Source organism: Phyllobates terribilis, unplaced genomic scaffold (assembly GCF_046119375.1).
Source record: "Phyllobates terribilis strain yellow unplaced genomic scaffold, ASM4611937v1 Scaffold_4__5_contigs__length_816908805, whole genome shotgun sequence".
Taxonomy (NCBI): Eukaryota; Metazoa; Chordata; class Amphibia; order Anura; family Dendrobatidae; genus Phyllobates; species Phyllobates terribilis.
The window spans coordinates 785,219,281-785,235,019 of NW_027362764.1; positions in this window are offsets into that span (position 1 = coordinate 785,219,281).

Sequence of the window (15,739 nt, forward strand, 5' to 3'; positions counted from 1 at the left end):
CACAACAGAAATGTGATCAAGGTCTCCCTCATCTGATGAGTCTTCCATCAGTTCGTCCTCCACTTCTTCCTGGGCTCCTGCACCTTCCTCACTAGTTTGGCTGCTACCATGCGCCCTGGTAAAATCATCTCCCCCACCCTCACATGCCTGCCGCCCTGGTGCTGCCGACCGTCTGGACCTTGCAGATGTTAGCCCTTCCGCATACAACTCCTCCTCCTCTACTTCCTCCACCTCCTCTTGTGCCACCACCTGACTCCGAATTCTGTTTAACATGTGCTCCAGCATGTAAATCACCGGAATAGTCATGCTGATAATGGCATCGTCAGCACTAAACATCTTCGTCGCCATTTCAAAACTGTGCAGAAGGGTGCATAGGTCCCTGATCTGAGACCACTCCTCCAGCGTGATTTGCCCCACCTCTGAATCTCGTTGGCCCAGGCTATACGTCAGAACGTATTGCACCAGGGCTTGTCGGTGCTGCCACAGTCGCTGCAACATGTGCAGAGTTGAATTCCACCGGGTAGGCACATCGCATTTTAGCCGGTGAAGTGGCAGGCCCAACGACTTCTGTAGAGATGTAAGTCGCTGAGCTGCGGGATGCGAACGGCGGAAGTGAGCACACAGCGACCGTGCCCTCTGCAGAAGGCCATCTAGTCTGGGATAGTTGGCTAAAAATTGCTGGACAACCAGGTTCAACACGTGAGCCATACAAGGCACGTGTGTGACATTGCCCCGGCGAAGGGCCGCACCCAGGTTTGCAGCATTGTCGCACACGGCCTTCCCTGGTTTCAGGTCCAGTGGAGACAACCATTCATGAAATTGGTTCTCCAGAGCTGACCACAACTCCTCAGCTGTGTGACTCACATTTCCCAGACATTTCAATGTAAAAACCGCCTGATGACGTTGAGCCCTACTGCCAGCATAGTAAGGAGGTGTGCAGGATCCCTTCTGCGCAGTTAGAAAGCTTGTGGCATGACCAGACAGGCTTTGGGTGCAGGTGGAAGACCGAGAGGAGGTTGAGGAGGCAGAAGCAGTGGAGGAAAAATGACATAAAGAGGATTGACGCACAACTCGTGGGGACGGCAAGACTTGGACAGCAGCCCCTTGTCCTGCTGTCACCATAGTTACCCAGTGCCCAGTCAGCGACATGTAACGCCCCTGTCCATGCCTACTCGTCCAAGTGTCTGTGGTGAAATGCACCCTGTCACACACAGAGTTTCTCAAAGAAGCGGTGATGTTGTGTGCGACATGCTGGTGGAGCGCAGGCACACCTTTCTTTGAGAAGTAGTGCCGACTGGGCATCTGGTACTGGGGTACTGCGACGGACATAAGGTCTCGAAAATCCTCTGTGTCCACCAGGCGGAAAGGCAGCATTTCTGTAGCCAAGAGCTTGCAGATGGTGAAATTCAACCTCTTAGCTTTCTCATGGCTAGGAGGAAATGGTCTTTTACTTGTCCACATCTGAGGGACCGAGGGCTGGCTATTGTGCTTAGACGGGGTTGATAAGGGTGTCCCCGGCAAACTGCCGGTCTGTGAGGAAGATGCAGGCGGACATGTTAGGTTGCCTTGATCCAAAGGTGGTGCTATCGATGTCGGACAGCGCTCAAGACCAGCTGGTGTTACCACCTCCAAAGAAAATTATGACCTGCCAATCACGCTGGCTGTTGCGGGTAAAGAGGTGGCAGGTCTGCGCCCCAAAACAGGTGTGACTGCTGTCCCCCCAGTCACAGAGGATGAAGAGGCCGCGGATGCACAAGATATGGCAGACGGTGGTTGGCCCGGCCGGCTAGACCGCATTGTAGCACACTGAGCTTCCCACTGCAACTTATGCTTCATGTCCATGTGCCGGTTCATGCATGAAGTACTCAAACTATGTATTTTTTGGCCTCTACTTAGCTTTTGCTGACAAATGTTACAGATAACACGAGTTGGGTCATCTTTATCGATCTGAAAAAATGCCCAGGCTATGCAAGGCTTAGCACCCATGCGACCTGAAGAGCCACCACGACTTGTGGTGAGAGGCAGAGTTGTGTTTGAGGATGCAGTTGTTGACGTGCTTCCAGTACTACGTCTCTGTCCAGGAAGGCGCAACCTGACCTCGTCGTCACTAGCATCTTCCTCCACCTCCTCTGCTGACCTCATCTCTTGGCTGACTGTGGGTTGACAGTAAGTGGGATCTCCGACCTCATCATCATCACCCTGTGCGTTATCACACCCGTCGTCCTCAGAGCCAACCTGTTCCTGCCCTGACAAAAAACTAAAGTTGTCGCTCCAATCAGGTATTTGAGTCTTATCATCGTCTTCCTCATTGTCTCCACCAACAGGAGTTACAGTTTGGGAATGAGGGTCTACATTATGGTCAGAACCTTCTGCGTCTGGTCCTGGATCCGACTCATAAAGATTCTGGGCATCAGTGCAGATCATTTCCTCGTCTGGATTCACAGAAGCGCTGGAGTTGACCTCTGATTCCCAGGCTATAGTATGAGTAAACAGCTCTGCAGACTCAACCATCTGTTCTACCTCATACTCAGACGGGCAGCTGGAGATTTGGGAGCTGTGAGGAAGCAAGTGCGATTTGGGTGACACCTTTGAGGACTGGAGTATTTGTGATGTTGAAGTTGATGTGGAGGAGAGCCCACTTAAAGGAGCACTTGATATCCGTTGAAGCACCTGCTGTTTTTGTGCCTCATCTGGAATTTGTAGCGATTGGCGTGGCCGTAAGAAAGGGATCTTATCACATTGTCCGCTAAAAGAAGTAGACATTTTAGTTTGGCTGGAAGATGGTCTTTCTTCTGCACCTACCCCACGGACACAACCTTTTTTCCCCTTCCCAACACGCCTATTCCCCTTTCCACCAGCAGCAGGCCTTTTTCCACTCATTTTGGTGGTTAACTAATTCACAACTCTGGAGTTGTTTGCACAAAAAAACAATGGATGGTAACCGAGCAGAGCTGAGTGGCCAAACTGTGGTATTAGGCCAAAACTATTGGCTGGGTTAGATGCAGAAAAAAATTATTTTTAATTTGCAACCTGATGGAGGTCAGTATAGATGGACTAATAGACCAAGTCCCACACACCGCTAGAAGCCCAAATATTTTTTCAGAGCTAGATGCAGAAAATTTTTTTATTCAATTTGCAACCTGATGGAGGTCAGTATAGATGGACTAATAGACCAAGTCCCACACACTGCTAGAAGCCCAAATATTTTTTCAGAGCTAGATGCAGAAAAAAATTATTTTTAATTTGCAACCTGATGGAGGTCAGTATAGATGGACTAATAGAACAAGTCCCACACGCTGCTAGAAGCCCAAATATTTTTTCAGAGCTAGATGCAGGAAAAAATTATTTTTAATTTGCAACCTGATGGAGGTCAGTATAGAAGGACTAATAGAACAAGTCCCACACACTGCTAGAAGCCCAAATATTTTTTCAGAGCTAGATGCAGAAAAAAATTATATTCAATTTGCAACCTGCTGGAGGTCAGTATAGAAGGACTAATAGACCAAGTCCCACACACCGCTAGAAGCCCAAATATTTTTTCAGAGCTAGATGCAGAAAAAAATTATATTCAATTTGCAACCTGCTGGAGGTCAGTATAGAAGGACTAATAGACCAAGTCCCACACACTGCTAGAAGCCCAAATATTTTTTCAGAGCTAAATGAAGAAAAAAATTATTTTTAATTTGCAACCTGATGGAGGTCAGTATAGATGGACTAATAGACCAAGTCCCACACACTGCTAGAAGCCCAAATATTTTTTCAGAGCTAGATGCAGAAAAAAATTATATTCAGTTTGCAACCTGATGGAGGTCAGTATAGATGGACTAATAGAATGATGCTATGCCCAAAAGATTTTACTTCACTAGGTGCAGTAAAAAAATTGGTATTCTATACACAGGTGGTATATCTTGCAACACAGATAGGCTACTCCACTGACTAACACACTCTGCAATAGGCCAAAAAGGATTAGCTTTGCTAGATTCAGCCAAATGCTGTGAAAAAAACTTGCACAGCACTGGCACAGACCTGCCTGGCAAAAACTGATAGGAACTGATGTAACCTAGTCCTGAAAAGGACTCCAATTACAATTAGTCTTTGCTCCCACAACCTATCTATTTAAGAGCACAGACCTGCCTGATAAAAGTCGTAGGAAATGCTGTAACCTAGTCCTTAAAAGGACTGCAATCACAACTATTCCCTACTCCCAAGCTATCTGTAGATTTGTGCGAAAATTGGCTTGAAATTAACAAGGTATAGCGCACACAGCAACAGCGGTGCCGTCTAACACGCAGCTGCAGCAGTGAGAAAATGGTGGCGACGGGGAAAATGGCTTGGTCTTATAGGGCAAGGACATGTGACATACACTGCCAATGACACATGCCCTTGCTTGTGTGAAAAAAAGCACTTCGCTCCGTGTGTGCGCTGCTGATAGGCTGACAGATTGCACCTCCCCACTGCAAATGCGGGAAAGAGAAAAAAAAATGGAGATCTTCATTGTTCCTGCAGAGATCCATCCCCTTCCCCTCCCCCCGCCCCGCTGTACACTCAAACTGCGTATTAACATTAATTTTCATCATTACTGAGAAAAAATCCAGTTATGATTTTGGTGCACGAACAGTTATCGAACATAACCTCGAACAGCCGAATTTTTCTCAAATTGTTCGTGTTCGCCGACCGGCTCGAACACCGCCCAAAACAGCTCGAATTTGAGATTGGCGAACAGTTCGAGTAGAACAACGCTCATCTCTAGTTACCAGTGTCACCAGTGTGATATATAATGGCCGCTCTCTGCTCTCCTGATCTCGCTGCAGGGCTGAAAGTGATTATATCTGGCACATCTGCAGGTTTCTCTCAGCTTCCGGCTCACAGGCAGACAGGGGTGTAATATAGTTATAATACAGCAGAGCTCAGAGAGCTGCAAAAAATGTGTTTTTAAGGAGACTAAGTTATTATTTCCTGTTCTGTGTTAGTTCCTTTTCTCACACTGGTAACTCCCGCTTTTATTTATAATAATCTTTAGAGGCAGCTTTATCTTCAAGGCAGCGTCCTCCTCATAGCCTGGAAGAGCTCATTTACATATAAGAAAACCATGGATTTCTCTAGAATAAGACATCAGATCTCAGATATCATGGTATCATTTTATTCAGCTTTCTATGGCCTGCATGCCCATGTTGATGGCTAAGGAGAACATACACCAATCACTAGATAGCTCCGCCCACTAGAGTAATTATTAATATACATGCAAAAACACAAACATAAAAGAGAGGACATAAGTCAAATACAGGAATAGACAAATAACTTACAATCAATGCAATCAATGTAATATAAGGCAGCCATCATATGGGATAATATATATAACATAGTAGACAGCAGCCATGTGATAACATGTAGGTAAACAAAGCATATTACAGTCATAAACCATTCTCAATCAGAATGAGGATGAAGGACCAAGAGGAGGAAGGGACACAGGGGAGACGGATATATTAGCAACAAAGTGCATCATGCAGTGAAAATGCATCATATGAAACAATTGAAGATGACGCCATTTGTGTCCATCACCTTGAATCTAGGTCCACATTCCACTCTCTGAGTCCAACATCTCCACTAGTAGAAAAGAGTTTCCTAAAAAAGAAACAAAAAATAATAATTAAAACATATCAAAAACAGTAGATGCAGGAAAGGGCAAGGGATAACTCTAGAAAACTAAGGCCATTGTACTGAGACCACAGGCTTGAGACTCTCTAGTTCATGGATCCATTTGAGTTCCTTCTTTTTCAGTAGCTTAAGCCTATCCCCATCCCTCTTTTGTACAGGTATACCATCCAATGACCCTGGACCTCAACTGATTCACCGAATGTCTGTTCTCCAAAAAATATTTGGGAAGTGGCAAATCCAAGAAACCAGTCCTAATGGTATGTGAGGATGGTGGAAAATTGCTGTTGCCTACCCTTGAAGACACCAATCGCATTGTGTATTATGTCTGACATCTTTGTATGTGTTGTGCCATGTGCAGTGTAATATGTATAAGTAATGTAAAGGTAATGTATGATGTTAGGAATGTACAGTGTAGGATGTGATAATATGAGGTAGGCAACATAGGTAGGCATAGTGACTGTAGTTTAGGTATTGACATTAGGGTAATATAGAGTTAATGTTTGGTACTAGACTAGGTCGGGAGCGTTATCCGGTGCTCCGGCGTCTTGCTGGTCGTCGGCCATGGTTGCGCCCCCCTAGTGAACCGGAGCCTACCTTCTTCACTTTTCTTTTAGGTAGGCCGCAGCTCCACGGTCGACGGTCTTCTTTCAGGACCTTGCGTCGCTCGCGTTTGACGTCAGGGCGTCCTCTGGCTCCTTCCAGGACCTGACGCTTCCTGGTTCGACATCAGGGGCGGGGCGTGTCCTCAACTTCGCGCACTTCCAGCGGTTACGCCCCTCTTATTCCCGCGCGGCGACCCGAAAATGGCGGATAATGGCGGGAAACAGCGGCAATTGGCGGAAAAAACTTCACCACAGTAAGATTTACAGTTCTTTAAGGCGCACAGTACCTGGTGGCAACGGGCACGCAATCCTGTTCGTGACGCCAGTTGGGATGTCTCGCCCCCGAGGGCCTTACTGTCTGGGGCAGTATATATCACGGTGGCTGGCCCAGGGCGGACAGTGCACAAAAGGGGTAGCAAATTACTAATAAAAGTTCAGATAGTTCTTGACGCCACCTGTGGTGTCTGGTGAAGGTCACCAGTGCTGCAACAGTCCTCTGAGGCAGGTGACAAGGCAGCTTAAGATGTTACAGCTCCCCACAGGTGGAGCTGGCCTCAGGGCAGTATAGATAGATAGATGAATGGTGTGCTGGGCGTTGTAGTGTGGTGAGGATTAACGGTGACGGTGAAGAAACAGACAGAGGCACTTCCATGCAGTCGTCCAGGGCTTTACTTACAGTTCTTTAAGGCAATTCACAAGTACGCTTACAGGTGATAGCCTCCCTTGTCGCGCTGCGTTCACCGGGCAGGGGTTCAGTCCTCCTTCAAGCAGTTTAGGGATGCTTGGCAGAACCCCACTTTCAGATGTGCCTAACTTGACCTTCTTCCCACTTTGTCCTTCTCACCATTGCCCTATGCTGCTCACTCTCTTTCCCGCTCGGGTATGCTGAAGTCCTTCCTGTATGTCGGATCCGGGACCAACCTGACCCCCTGGGGTTTTGAGTGTAGCAACCGATCCTTCCTGACACCTGGCAGGAGCGGGGCGTACGGGTGCCGTCCTGCACGCGCCGTACCCCCTGGGATCCTTTTCGTAGAATGGAGACTGCTCCCTGCTCCCCTCCTGGGCCTCTCTGGCTAGGCCCGCCTCTGGAGCAGAGCTCCTACAGAGGCTCTGCTTCTCTCACTTTCCTCCTCAGACTGAACTGTAGACCTACTATGGCTTCCTATTATATACTTACTGTGTATGTGCTCTGTGTATAAACTTCCTCCACCCACACCCACTATTGGTTCCCCCTACCTTTGAGTTCCCCCCTACTCCAGCCAGGGCCAGGGCTCAGCCGAAAACTACATTGCGTCTTGCCCCTCCTGCTGGCCTGGAGCAGTGTTGTGTTGGATGTAGGTGGTTGGGGTTCCGTGCAGCACTCCCATCTTACCTGAGTGAAGGGAGGCACCACACCTCGGGGTGAGGTGCAGTACCTCTATGGCGACTGAACCCTCAGGGGTGCCACACTGAGCAAGTAGCGAGACTTGCTGATCACGACAAGCTAGGCTGTGTAGAAGTAGGACGAAACAGTGTGCATCACCGGCCCTGGAGTAGACTACAGTGGAAGGATATTGTGTGTATGAAAATACTTTATACTGTAAAGGAAACTTCCATAAGACTTTGTACCCACTATCCCTTGTACATAAACTTTACCAATTTACCATTCAGTAAAGACTGTGTTTTACAACAGGAGTCTCCTTTGTTGAACTGCTGAACCTATGGTCATGGCCAGCCAACACAACTGGCTACTGGTAGCCTGCCCGGAAGTGAGGCCCTCACAGCACTAACACCAACACTCAGCCAGGACCACACTATCATGTAGTTCACCTCGTGCGTAAAAGGAGAAGACGAGTGCCTCACCCGCGGCTACTGCCTCGTGCCACGCTACAGGTATTCTTGTGTTTGCTAATACGAGCCCGAATCTCTATTGTCATCTCCCCAATGTAAAGTCCACAGGGGAAATAGATCACATAAATCACATAACTTGAAGAACATGTGTATCTCTCTCTGATGTAATAACATTTCCACGTACGTGGATGAAAAAATATGTCACCTTTAAGCATATTGCTGCAACAAGCTCAACGCAGGCAAGGAGAATTGCCTAATCTAGGAGTGCTAAGAGTTGTTAATGTCAAGGTTCTCAATGGACCAAGGTCCGATTTCACCAACCAATCCTTTAGATTCCTACTTCGTCTGTATGATAGCAAAGGTCGGGATATGAAATCAGCAATAGAAGGCTGTCCCCCTATGTAATAGTAGCCAATGTTTGTTTAATATACCTGCTACTTGTCCACTAACTGGGCAAAAATTGGAGACAAAGGGGATCTTGAGTGTCTGTGAGGGGCATAAACCTTTACCAAGGTCTTCCTGTTTTAGTTCTAATACTCTACTCTTATGTCTATTGACCGCGGGTCATTCAAGATTTTCCATCTGACCCTGATCAGTTGGCTTCAAGGAAGTGATTCAATCATTTTGAGTGGGTGATTACTGTCAAAATGAATGAAGAAGACTGTTCTTATCAGTGTGTTTTGCAAAAAGGTCAGTGCTCAATTTACTTCCTTCCTTATAAATTATGGTATCAAGAAATTGTATTTCAGGCATAGAGCTAGTCAAAGTAAATTGCAGCTCTGGAAATACATTATTCAATTTGTTCTGAAAGGCAAAAATTTCATCAATATTGTCATCCCACAGACAAAAGAAATCATCTATATAACGCCACTAGCCGTGAAGACGGCCCAAACAACCGGAACTGTACATGGACCTGTCCTCAAATAATGACAGGTAGATGTTAGCGTATGTGGGGGCCACATTGGACCTCATGGCGGTACCCTGGTGCTGCTGGAAGTAATCATCACCGAAGAGGAAGTAGTTCCTCCTTAGGATGAACCCCAGCAGAGTGAGGATAAGACGTGAACACTCAGGCGCCATGTCGGTGCTGGAGATCATATCAGCAAGACCAGAGAGTCTTTTCTCATGTTCAATGGAGGTATACAGGGAAACCACACCAAAGGATGCTAGAATAGTGGAATCCGTCATACATATATCACTGAACTTGTTTAAAAAGTCGCCGGTATACTTAATGTAGGTACGATCATTGTTGGCAAAATCGCGTAGAGGCTGGTCAAGAAAATTGGCAGTTTTACTTAAAAGGGAACCCCTTACAGACACTACTGGGTGCCCAAGTGGGTTTCAAGACTATTGTAAATCTTCGGGAGGGTATATAGCACAAATACCACTGGTGAGGTGACAATTAAAAACTCGGACGGCTTGTGGTCAATGAGTCTCCCATCAAGCGCTTGATTGACCAGAAGCTGTAGTTCAGACTGGAATCTAGTAGTCGGATTACACGATGACTTCTCATAAACCAGCCCATCATCCAGTTGTCATAGAATTTCAGCTTTAAATTTACATGTGTCCATAGCCACCACCGCCCGCCTTTGTTGACTGGCTTGATGGTTATGTTTTTGTTGTTAGACAAATCTATAAGCGCCTTATGTTCAACAGGAAATAAATTGTGCCTAGATTTTACATGAAAGTTTCCTTTCTATGATGTAATATACCTCTGTACTAACTGTATGTACGATTCTTCAATATGATCGGTGCAAGGTGGTTGAAAACTACTCTTGTTTTAAAGACCTAGATCACGTAATGACAACATGGACAAGGGACTTGTCCCTTTATTTGTAAAGAAAGATGATAAATGCAATCTCCAAAAGAAGACATGCAGGTCATTCTCTAACTGAAACCAATAAGTATTATTTCAAGGACAAAAAGAGAGAACCTCGACAACACCTCCAACTGCACTTTAGACAAGGTGACAGAAGAAATATTTACCACAAGTTCTCTATTAATTGTCCTTCCTCCTCCCCTCCGTCTTTTTCATTGTTTTATTTAAGGTAAGTCTCGTCATCCTCTGATCTGTACGGCCTCCCCTTCTTTCTATGTTGCCATCTCTCTGGCCCCTCCTGTGCTGCCCAACCTGCCTGTCGTTCCTCCTCCTAAAAAGGAGGGAGCAGTGGAGGGTCCCATGTCAGAATCATCCGTGAATTCCGAGTCTCCTGTGGTGAAGCCAAAGTAATTGGAAAACTTCTCCTGGGGTTTATGACAATGGCGTGTCTGAGAAGGTCTACCTCTTCCTCACCAGTCTGCCAATTGAACACATGACATGTCTAATAGTCCTCCACATCACAGAACCATTTTGTGCGCTTAGTCTGTTCAATATCGTTCCTATATTTAGTACAGTTCTCTTCCAGCTTTATTTTAAGGGCACTGAGTTCCTGGACCATGACTTGCTCAGCCAGCTGTTTATCCAAGTTAGACAGACATTTTGTCACACACAGTGTAGGAAAGACTAAGTGCAACTTGAAGGCATGAGGGGAAGGGAGCCCAGACACTAGGGAAAGGGAGAGTGGAGACCCATAGGCTGTTCTAATAACACCCGATCTCTTCTACCATCCCTATATTGGTTTCTCACCAATCGCTGAACAGGAAACCTAAGCCCTGTAAATCCCTAGTGCTAGGTCCTGGATAGGAAATGGGGGGGTGAGCACTGGTCATTCCCCACTATAAACTAAAGACAACAAGGGAGACAAACACAGGGGGGAGAAACGTAGTTTGAGAAGACTTCAGAGAGATTGCATCAAACGTCCTCCGAAGCACCAGAGAGGAAGTAAGAATACTGCAATAGCTCCAAGCCTTCACAAGGGAACATGTGAATATCACTGGCACCTCCCTGTAGCGAACTGAAAGTATTTAAACACCCAGGCCTGGTTGTCAATCAGAGCAGGAGGGAGGTAGCCGCTGGGTTCTAAAGTAAGAAAGATTTAAGAAGGCGTCTGCAATGCCAAACGAAGAGATCTTCTGCAACCAACTGCAGAGTGACTGTTTGTTACATCTGACACACCCGTGACTGTACCTCCCCTTCTATGAGTGATCTCCGGACACTCAGGACCAGGTTTCTCAGGATAAGAGGTGCAGAATGAACAAATCAGTCTGGGAGCGTTCATCTCTGATGCTGAAACCCACATCCTCTCCTCTGGACCATAACCCTTCCAGTGCACCAAGTATTGTAGGGAATGACGTTGGAGACGAGAATCTACAATCCCGAAATCTGAAACTCCAGATTACCATCAACCATTATTGGGGGCGGCGGTATGGGTGAGGACTCAATAGGTTCCACATATTTATTGAGTAGAGACCTGTGAAAGACATTGTGGATCTTAAGGGCCTGAGGTAGCTCAAGACAAAACGCTGCGGGGTTTATGATGGCGGTTATTTTATAGGGACCAATAAACCTAGGTCCTAGTTTCCAAGAAGGAACCTTCAACTTGATATTCCTGGTAGACAACCACACAAAGTCATTCACATTCAGGTCCGGACCTGGCAAGCGTTTTCTATCAGCCATATGTTTGTACCTGTCTCCCATGTTCTTCAAATTACTCAGAACCCCCCGCCACACCGAAGAGAGCGACGAAGCAAAGCATTCCTCCTCAGGAACTCCCGAAGCCCCTCGCCCACTAAAAGTACCAAACTGTGGATGGTAACCGTATGCACCATAGAATGGTGACCTGCCAGTAAATTCTTGACGATGATTATTAATAGTAAATTCTGCGAGCTGTAAGTAGGATGCCCAATCCTCCTGATTTTCGGAGACAAAACACCTGTGATAAGTCTCCAAATTCTGATTAACACACTCAGCCTGTTCATTCGACTGAGGATGGAAGGCAGAGGAAAAGGACAGCTCCACCCCCAGTCAACAACAGAATGCCTTCCAGAACTTGGAAACAAACTGGGTTCCCCGATCTGACACCACATCGGAGGGAACCCCGTGAAGCTTCACAATCTCATTTATGAACACCTGAGCAAGTGTCTTGGCATTTGGAAGCATCGGCAATGTCACGAAGTGAACCATTTTACTGAACCTATTTACAACCACCAAAACCACAGTTTTGCCTGCAGATACTGGTAGGTCAGTAATAAAATCCATGGACAAGTGTGTCCATGGTCTGCTAGAAATAGATGGCGGAATAAAAGTACCAGACGGACGGGTATGCGGTACTTTAGAACGTGCGCAAATACTACAAGCAGATACGTGTTCAACCACATCCCGATGCAACCCCAGCCTCCAAAAACAATGAGAAATGAGGTCCACAGTCTTACCACCTGGATGTCCAGTAAGCACAGAGTTGTGATGTTCCTTAATTACTTTGCGGTGCAGATTACATGGTATAAATAACCTTCCTGAAGGGTAGGAAGCAGGGTCATCCCCCTGGGCCTCCAACACCTCACCCTTCAGAAACAGACAGCGCAGTTACTCTGTGAGCTCTGCAACCGAAACCATAACCAAGGGAGAAAGGAAAAAAAACACACCCAAAAAAACTCAAACAAAACCATGTGTCAGTTTTTTTTTCCCTAAATATGCACAGTCAGTGATAATGTCGCGCACAGTGTAGGAAAGACTAAGTGCAACATGAAGGCATGAGTGGAAGGGAGCCCAGACACTAGGGAAAGGGAGAGTGGAGACTCCTAGGTTGCCTACTGTGCCCCTATATTGGTTCCTCACAAATCGCCAAACAGGAAAACTAAGCCCTGTAAATCCCTACAGCTAGGCCATGGATAGGGAAGGGGGAGGGATGAGCACTAGTCAGTCCCCAGTATAAACTAAAGACAACAAGGGAGACAAACACAGGGGGAGAAACTTAGCTTGAACAGACTTCAGAGAGATTACACCAAACGTCCTCCAGGCACCAGAGAGGAAGTAAGAAGGCTGCAATAGTTCCAAGCCTGTTATGATCTGCAACATGCACTAAGGAAAACTGTCCCTACAGTAAAACTAAGCTGAATCCCTACGATGTAGCGGGCTGCCTGTTCCTAGCGAACAGACCCACCCTAGTCCTCGGCTAGTCTGAACGAAGACCTATAGCATAAGGGGAGGGGTCTCTAAAAGAACTAAGGACTAGGACAAAAATGGGACACCTCCTAAACAGAGAAGTTGTTGCAGAACACAAAAAGACAAACAGACAAAAAAGTACTAGAGGTCCCAGAAGGACCAAACGAAATGACAGAGAAAGGCACAGAAGCACCTGGCTAGAGAAACAGTCAAACACTGAAGTCCAGCACAGCCAAAAGGGTGGAGCTGGAATATAAAGGCAGATGGTCACGTGACCGCAAAACACAAGATGGAAAAAAACAAACGAGGGTTCTAACAAAGCCTTTACAAGGGAGCATGTGAATATCACCGGCGCCTCCATGTAGCAAATTGAAAGTATTTAAACACCCAGGTCTGGGTGTCAATCAGAGCAGGAGGGAGGTAGCTGCTGGGTCCTAAAGTAAGACAGATTTAAGAAGGCGTCTGCAATGCCAAACAAAGAGATCATCTGCAGTCAACTGCAGAGCGACAGTGTCACATCTGACACACCCGTGACACCTTTCTTAACAACATGCATTTCAGCATGCAAAAAATCAATATTGAGCAACATGATGTCAAATGCATATTTGTTTGAGATGGACTCAAACTTAGCACAAAATTGTCTGTTATTAGGTAGCAAAGCAGGTCTTAGATGTGGACTCAACACCTGAGGGTTCCAGCGTGCCCTGTAGTACTCAATCAAAGTGGTAACATGTAGTTCAAATGAGATAAGTCTTCTATGTTCACTTTCCAACTTCCTTCAAAGAATGTCAACACTCAGGAAGGTTGTGTGTGAAGTTGGTCCCGACTAGAGATGAGCGTTGTTCTACTCGAACTGTTCGCCAATCTCAAATTCGAGCTGTTTTGGGCGGTGTTCGAGCCGGTCGGCGAACACGAACAATTTGAGAAAAATTCGGCTGTTCGAGGTTGTGTGCGCTATACCTTGTTAATTTCAAGCCAATTTTCGCACAAATATACAGATAGCTTGGGAGTAGGGAATAGTTGTGATTGCAGTCCTTTTAAGGACTAGGTTACAGCATTTCCTACGACTTTTATCAGGCAGGTCTGTGCTCTTAAATAGATAGATTGTGGGAGTAAAGACTAATTGTAATTGGAGTCCTTTTCAGGACTAGGTTACATGAGTTCCTATCAGTTTTTGCCAGGCAGGTCTGTGCCAGTGCTGTGCAAGTTTTTTTCACAGCATTTGGCTGAATCTAGCAAAGCTAATCCTTTTTGGCCTATTGCAGAGTGTGTTAGTCAGTGGAGTAGCCTATCTGTGTTGCAAGATATACCACCTGTGTATAGAATACCAATTTTTTTACTGCACCTAGTGAAGTAAAATCTTTTGGGCATAGCATCATTCTATTAGTCCATTTATACTGACCTCCATCAGGTTGCAAACTGAATATAATTTTTTTCTGCATCTAGCTCTGAAAAAATATTTGGGCTTCTAGCAGTGTGTGGGACTTGTTCTATTAGTCCATCTATACTGACCTCCATCAGGTTGCAAATTAAAAATAATTTTTTTCTTCATTTATCTCTGAAAAAATATTTGGGCTTCTAGCAGCGTGTGGGACTTGTTCTATTAGTCCATCTATACTGACCTCCATCAGGTTGCAAATTAAAAATAATTTTTTTCTGCATCTAGCTCTGAAAAAATATTTGGGCTTCTAGCAGTGTGTGGGACTTGGTCTATTAGTCCATCTATACTGACCTCCATCAGGTTGCAAATTAAAAATAATTTTTTTCTGCATCTAGCTCTGAAAAAATATTTGGGCTTCTAGCAGTGTGTGGGACTTGGTCTATTAGTCCATCTATACTGACCTCCATCAGGTTGCAAATTGAATAAAAAAAATTTCTGCATCTAGCTCTGAAAAAATATTTGGGCTTCTAGCGGTGTGTGGGACTTGGTCTATTAGTCCATCTATACTGACCTCCATCAGGTTGCAAATTAAAAATAATTTTTTTCTGCATCTAGCTCTGAAAAAATATTTGGGCTTCTAGCAGTGTGTGGGACTTGGTCTATTAGTCCATCTATACTGACCTCCATCAGGTTGCAAATTAAAAATAATTTTTTTCTTCATTTAGCTCTGAAAAAATATTTGGGCTTCTAGCAGTGTGTGGGACTTGTTCTATTAGTCCTTCTATACTGACGTCCAGCAGGTTGCAAATTGAATATAATTTTTTTCTGCATCTAGCTCTGAAAAAATATTTGGGCTTCTAGCGGTGTGTGGGACTTGGTCTATTAGTCCATCTATACTGACCTCCATCAGGTTGCAAATTAAAAATAATTTTTTTCTGCATCTAGCTCTGAAAAAATATTTGGGCTTCTAGCAGTGTGTGGGACTTGGTCTATTAGTCCATCTATACTGACCTCCATCAGGTTGCAAATTAAAAATAATTTTTTTCTTCATTTAGCTCTGAAAAAATATTTGGGCTTCTAGCAGTGTGTGGGACTTGTTCTATTAGTCCTTCTATACTGACGTCCAGCAGGTTGCAAATTGAATATAATTTTTTTCTGCATCTAGCTCTGAAAAAATATTTGGACTTCTAGCGGTGTGTGGGACTTGGTCTATTAGTCCATCTATACTGA